Source organism: Poromitra crassiceps, assembly GCF_964638095.1.
Source record: "Poromitra crassiceps genome assembly, chromosome: 18".
Taxonomy (NCBI): domain Eukaryota; kingdom Metazoa; phylum Chordata; class Actinopteri; order Beryciformes; family Melamphaidae; genus Poromitra; species Poromitra crassiceps.
The window spans coordinates 9,249,714-9,256,843 of record NC_139636.1 but is presented as its reverse complement, the minus strand read 5'-3'; the positions used below and the strand labels follow the sequence as shown (position 1 = coordinate 9,256,843).

Sequence of the window (7,130 nt, the reverse complement as noted above, 5' to 3'; positions counted from 1 at the left end):
TGTTCTCTGGTTATGTGACAGTTTGTCTCATCAGGCTGCTGGAATTGCTTACAACCAGTAGGTACAAAAACCTGATACAGCCAACACACTGTCATCCTCTCTCTCTCTCACTCTCGCTCGCACACACACACACACACACACACACACACACACACACACACACACACACACACACACACACACACACACACACACACACACACAACAATATAATATGAAATGTGAGAGCTTATTGATTGCCTCTCTGTCAGCCATCTCCTCCTATTCTGCTCCCTATCTGACATATTTGGAGAAGGCTGAGAATTCTCTCTCCCTCTCTGTGTCTCTCTCTCTCTCTGAGGCTCTCTCTCTCTCTCTCTCCCCCCCCCTCTCTCTCTGTCTCTATTTTCTCATGTGTCACAGCAGGATGGGTAACTAGTTATATGATCAGAGCCAGAGTTTGGAGCCCAAACCATAAAGACCCAACAGAGTCCAGAGCAGTTTCACATGGGAACTTTCTGTTGTCACTGTAAGAGCATCGGCACAGTCACATAACTGCAACCCCAGTGTGCCTACAGATCAGGGCCCAGTTGCACAAAGCCCCTCAGGTTAAGATTTCCCTTAGGGTCAGAGTTCAAGTGTGCATGAAATAGAATCGGCTGCACAAAACACCCTTAAATCTTGTGCTTATGTTTTCCTTAAAATGTTTCACCTTATGGAGAAGATTTAAGGGTGTTTTGTGCAGCCGATTCTATTTTATGGACACCTTAACTCTGACCCTAAGGGAAATCTGAACCTAAGGTGCTTTGTGCAACTGGGCCCTGATGGGCTAGAATGTTTGCTTGTATTTGACTTCTACGATGCCCTAAAAACTCTATTTTGCAAAACACTTTTGAGCAAGACTCAAGATTCACTTCAACAGCCATGGTGAGTAATTACAAACTCCATTACAAAGAATTTGACTTAGTGCAAGTCAGCGGCGCAGTGGTCACATCAACAGCAGAAGATGAAGCAGACAGAAAACAATCTAACAATCTCAAATTATAAAGCGCAAAGTAAAAGGTGACATATAATTGGTGTGGGTGGGGGGAGTAGGATAGTAGATAGATAGGATATATCCTTCTGCCGACTGTGCGGTTTGTAAGTACACTGTGACTACAGCGTTTCAGGACCCAGATGCAGTGGTTAGTGTGAGGAAAGGATCAGGTGTGCCGTGAGGATTCTGCCTTACTTTACAGGCTTACCTTTAAGCCTTGCCTTTTTTCTGCTAAGCAAAACGCATGCAGCAAAATATAGTGTGAAAACAACCAATTTGTCATAGCTTGTGTTTGTTCTCTAAAGTGTTCTCTGTTGCGCTCTGCCTCTCCGGCTCTTTCTGTGAGTACGTTGCTCCGTTGTCCCTTGTTTAGCAAGTTGGCAGTCACTGTCAGACTAACTCCTCATGCGTCTCCACTTCTGACAAGCCAATATGTCTTTCTGTCTTCTCTCCGTCCCTGTCCCCCCTGTCCCCCGCCCCATCTCCGCCTCCCCCGTCCCTCCCTCGACCACTGTGTCCTCCAAATAAGATTAGGGAGCAGCCTTGAGGAATGCAAACTATAATTTTGCCAGACATTCTGAAATGAATTGGCCTGTACACTTCAACAATTCTGAAGCGATCGAAGCGTGCCTGATTCGATGGAGGGAATATCTAATGGGGGGGTGCGCTGTTGGGCTATCGATTTTTTCTTTTCTCTTTGGTTTCTCTTCCAATGGCCCTTTCTCATAACACTCAGGCCTCAGCATTCACAAAAAGGAAATAAAAGTTGAGAAACACTTGGAGGCACTCGAGCTTCAGATATTGGGTTTGTGCAAATCTAATGAGTCGGGCAGCCCTGTTTCACCTTAGTGATGATTTATGACAGTACAGAACAATTGTGATGTCATTGTCTATGACGTCAGTGATGATGTCAGGTCAATGGTCTCGAGTGCTGAGGGACATCACTGGTGACATCACCAATATATACAGTAGATAAGGGATATGATCAGTGATTTATGATCTTAGACATTGTGACTTCATCAGTGATGTCATAAATCCTTCCCTACATTCATAGAAAGCTAGTTGACATGCCTAAAGCTGAAGATCGGGTAGTGCCATCCAGTATGAGGACTGTAACGTCAACCTGTGGTGAAGTGGCAGCAGTGACTGTGAGGAGAACTGAATCAGCAGACGCTCAGCAGATCGACAGGCTGGTCAGTCCTTCGGCTGAGGCTGTGTTTGGGAGGATCAATGTCCTCCATGTTCTAGAGAAAGCCAACCTGGCGGTGACTCTGGCCACGGAGGAGCATGGTCAGATCCTGGCCCACGCCGCCTTCTTCGATTTCCCCATCGGAGACTTGGTGGATCAGACCTGCTGGGAGCCTTTTCTGCACAAACACTTCATGGCTGAAACCTACACACCTCTGAACACACTGTTCCTCCACCTGTTCGTGGCACAGCCCAGCTTCGCCACAGACAGCGTGGAGGAGATCATGAGAGCTGTCTTCAATGCCGTCCCAGAGCTGGAGTACATCTGCCTGCTCAGTCCAAACATCAGCGGTGTCTTAGAGCCGGCGCTGGAGAAGGTGTTTGAGCCAATGGAGCGGCTGAGTGACCACGGCCCACAATGCTTAGCATCGGTCTGCCACAGACACCAGCACTGTCCGAGGCTGCATATCCGCCCAGCCCGGGTGGAGGATCATGATGACCTCACACACATCCTCGCGGAGCAGACAGACGAGCTGACACACACAGGTCAGCCTTACTACCTGGCAGAGCTCATTAAGGCTCAAAATGAGGAAAACCACATCCTTGTTTGCGAGAGTGGTGGACTAGCTGTTGGCTGTATCAGTGTCAGCACAGACGTGGATCTGAAGCTGCTGAACGACTGCTTTGAGCTCAGCCTGTTTGGCGGTTTGTATAAGACCGGACCAGAACCTGCTAAGTCCGGACCGGAGCCTGCTGCCCAGCCTGAGGAGGTGGAACACAGACAGACACCCAACGCTTTCTGCATTCAGCTGTTCAGCATCCACAAGAACCACGAGATGAGATCAGTGGACTTTCTTCCACACATACTCGAACTTTTCCCTGACCGGGACTTCTGCATCATTGCGGTCCCAGAGCTCACGCCGGACTTCCCCCTGCTGCAGAGCTTCTCCAGGCTGGGCCCCCGTCCCAGCAGCACCCTTTCCCACCAGCTCTACATCTGCCACCGCGCCGGGACGCTGAATAGTGTGAGGGTGCGGCCAGCGCTGGCTGCAGACCTGCCTGCAGTCCGCTGTATGGTGGAGAGGCTGGACTTACACGAGGCTCTGCTGGAGGACATGGACCAGTACTGCCAGGCCCAACGAGACCCGGATGGGACTCCGATTCAGGCGTTCGTGACCGAAGTGCAGAGCCAAGTTGTGGGGATTCTGATCATTAGAGACGAGGAGGACATCGATTTCATCCGCTCCCACTACAACATCGAGAACTTCATCTACTTCAGCCACCATCACTACGAGGAGCATGCTCGCCTGTGCCACTTCGCCCTCAGCCCCCTTTTCCAGCACCGTGCAAAGCACTTCCTGAAGGAGACACTGCGACTGGCACGCAAGTCCTGCCTGCACCTCCGGCTGCCTCCCCCCTACAGCAGACAGAATTCCTGCATCCACCCTGTGCCTTTCGTCCTGGGCTGCACGGTGCCCGTCCGTCCGCGTCGCCAGATCCTCTACCCAGTGGAGGAGGTGGGTATCAACATGGCGTCCAGACAGATCACCAAGGAGCAGGATCCCTTTGCCCTGAACCTCACCAGCCGGAAGCTAACCATGGAGCCAAAGGTCACGGTGAACGCCCGGGTGGTGGTGGTGGGAGCGTCCGACACAGGCTTATCCTTCCTGGAAGTGCTTGCTTTCTGCCCTAACCTGAGGTTCAACAACGTGACCCTGATCTCGACGAATGGTCTCCCCAGTCACTATGACCATGAGGATGTGGGCTTTCTGTCCACAAGCCATGCATACAGCAGCACAGACTTGGCCCGGCTCTCCCTGCGCTCCTGCGTCAGCGTGGTGACCGGGAAGATGATCGCCATAGACCGGGAGGCCAAACACGTCGTGGTGTCTGGGGAACGGAAGGTGCCGTATGACCACCTCATCCTCTGCACTGGCCAGCAGTACCAGGTCCCCTGTCCTGCCGGTGTGGATATCAACCACAGCAGCGAGCCAGTCTCCAGCAATGAGCCGGCCTCTAGCAGCCCGCCAGTCTCCAGCAACGAGCCGGCCTCTAGCAGCCCGCCAGTCTGCAGCAACGAGCCGGCCTCTAGCAGCCTGCCTGTCTCCAGCAACGAGCTGGCCTCTAGCAGCCCGCCTGTCTCCAGCAACGAGCTGGCCTCTAGCAGCCAGCCAGTTTCCAGCAACGAGCTGCCCTCTAGCAGCCCGCCTGTCTCCAGCAACGAGCCGGCCTCTAGCAGCCCGCCAGTCTCCAGCAACGAGCCGGCCTCTAGCAGCCCACCAGTCTCCAGCAACGAGCTGTCCTCTAGCAGCCCGCCAGTCTGCAGCAACGAGCTGGCCTCTAGCAGCCCGCCAGTCTCCAGCAACGAGCTGGCCTCTAGCAGCCCGCCAGTCTCCAGCAACGAGCCGGCCTCTAGCAGCCCACCAGTCTCCAGCAACGAGCCGGCCTCTAGCAGCCCGCCAGTCTCCAGCAACGAGCCGGCCTCCAGCAGCCAGCCGGCCTCCACCAGCCAGCCGGCCTCCAGCAGCGAGCCAGTCTCTAACAACCAGCCAGTCTCCAGCAACGAGCCGGCCTCCAGCAGCCAGCCGGTCTCCACCAGCCAGCCGGCCTCCAGCAGCGAGCCAGTCTCTAACAACCAGCCAGTCTCCAGCAGCCAGCCACGGCCTCAGTCCATTCAGCGCAGGTTCACCAGGCATGTGCCATCCAACCTGTTCACCCTCAATGACCCACATGACTGTGCCACCGCACGCCGCTGGCTCACCAGCAACTTTGTGGAGCTGCAGGATAATGCTGTAGTCTACGGCAGCAGCATCGACATCTACACCAGCGTGGAGACCTTGCTGAGTTTGGGGGTCCGGGGATCTCGTATCTACCTGGTGCTGCCGCCCTCCGAGCCTGCAGTCTCCTGCTTCGGCGACCCCGCGGTAGAGAAAGCCGTGGTGCAGGCCCTGGAAAAGGCAGAGGTCCAGGTCCACCGCAACTGCCTGCTGGCCCAGATGAATGACGGAGAACACCTGGAGCCTCTCACATCTGTTTTATTCACCAGCAATGGACAGCCACTCCACCTGCATTGTGGTGTGTTTCTGAACCTCTCCTCGAAAGGAGTCGACTACGATGCCTTCAGGAGCATCAACGGCGCCTGCTTGGTGTTTGACCGCAGACTGGTGATAGACGCTGCCTTCCACACCAATGACTCCAACATCCGCGCTGCTGGCCCGCTCACCAAATTCTCCCGCCGTTACCATGCCAACGGCTGGTCCCACGCCAGCTCCAGCTCTAGGGAGGTGGGCCAGCACCTGGCGGACATGTTGCTGCCCTTCTTCGACCTGACGCTGGAGGCGGCCGAGCCTCCGCCCGACATGGAACGTCTCACCCCCCTCTACACACAGGCCAATATCCAAGGTGGGTCGCTGCCCGGAGGATACACCTACCTGCACTTCACCAAGCCGCAAGGGCCCGACCTGACACGGGGGCCACACATTGTTCCACACGTCAAGGATGTTCTGACCGGACGGGTCGAGACGGGGAACTACTTTCGCCTGCGTCTGGACTGCTACGGGGCGGTAGAGTCCCTCACCTGCCTGTCACTGAAGCCAATCCCCGTCTCCAATTACCTCTGTCTGTATGGGAAACACCAGGCACTGCTCAACCAGCTGGCCTCCCGCTACGAACAGGGCTTGGTCCCCGACCTGTACAGCTTCTTCAAGGAGAAATGGTGCTTGGCCATTTTTCACGACCGCTTCTGTGACTTTGAGCTGGAGCTGCAGCAGATCGTCGCTTCAACAAAACTACAGGATGGCGGCTCGGTGCCGGAGCTGGTGCGGTGGCTGGTGGAGGGGACGCAGGACGTCCCGGAGAGCCCGGCTCTGTTCCTGCAGCAGCGCTTTGAGGGGAGCGATGGCCCGGCGGCTCTAAGGAACGCCGCGCTCAACTTCCTGAGGTACAACCGGAACCAGCTGCCCATGTTTGCCCTGCCGGGGATCCTGTGATGGGACGTCCCGACACACGCCAAATGATGTGTGTGCGTGATCTGTGTCTTTCCTTAAACCTGCACATGTTATTAGCATTCAGTCATTCACTGAAGTTATGATTACTTGTCATTGCTGCAGGGGCAGTTGTTTTTACGGCACGACCACTAGGGGCCGAGGCATCCCTACGAAAGAAAGTGGACATGTCGCAGATGATTCTTCTTCTAATGGCTTTCCGGCAGACTGGACGACTTGCAGCACATTGCTGCCTGGCACAGCTGGATGGTCTCACTCTAGACCTGGTTCTTCTTCTTCTTTCAAGTTTCCGATGTTTCTCATACCTCCTCAATCTTGGCTGTTGCGCCTCATCTCATGTTCCTCCGCTCCTCATCCCTCCTGAGCAACGCAGTGACATCACTGATGACATCACTGATGAAATTCACTCACTGATGACTGAAATAATGTCCTCATAATTTCAATAACTAGGCATCTCGCACGCTACGCGCACTTGATGCCTAGGCTCGGCCGCTGCGCGGCCTCACCCGCCCTGCAGCTCATATACGCAGCTCGGCCGCTGCACGGCCTCGCCTGCCCTATTGCCGTGTGTGCGCGGGTGTGTGTGTGTGTGTGCTCCTTAAGTTTACATCAGTGCCTAAGTGATTTTGCTCTTATGACATCACTGATGACATCATCAGTCTTATGACATCACTGATGGCATCATCAGTGATTTCACAATGCCTCCTATGACATCATCAGTGGGACAAAAATTTAAACAAACAAACATTGCCCACTTGCCCATTTTAACTAAAAAAACTAGGCACGATTCCTCCCTCTCTCTCCCCATCTCTCTCTCCCTCAGTCTCTCCCCCACTCACTCTCCTCTATCTCCCTCGCCTCTTTCTCCCTCTGCCTCAGTCTCTCTCCCTCTCCCTCTCCTCTCTTCCTCAGTTGCTCTCGTC

The 7,130-nt window shown here is 54.4% G+C and overlaps 1 pseudogene across 1 annotated transcript; it reads left to right on the top strand.

Moving 5' to 3' along the window:
- Nucleotides 1–2,118: 2,118 nt before the first annotated feature.
- Nucleotides 2,119–6,192, top strand: LOC310792914 (cilia- and flagella-associated protein 61 pseudogene; annotated as a pseudogene). Its single transcript has one exon. The product of its transcript is annotated as a cilia- and flagella-associated protein 61 pseudogene (transcript).
- Nucleotides 6,193–7,130: the final 938 nt, after the last annotated feature.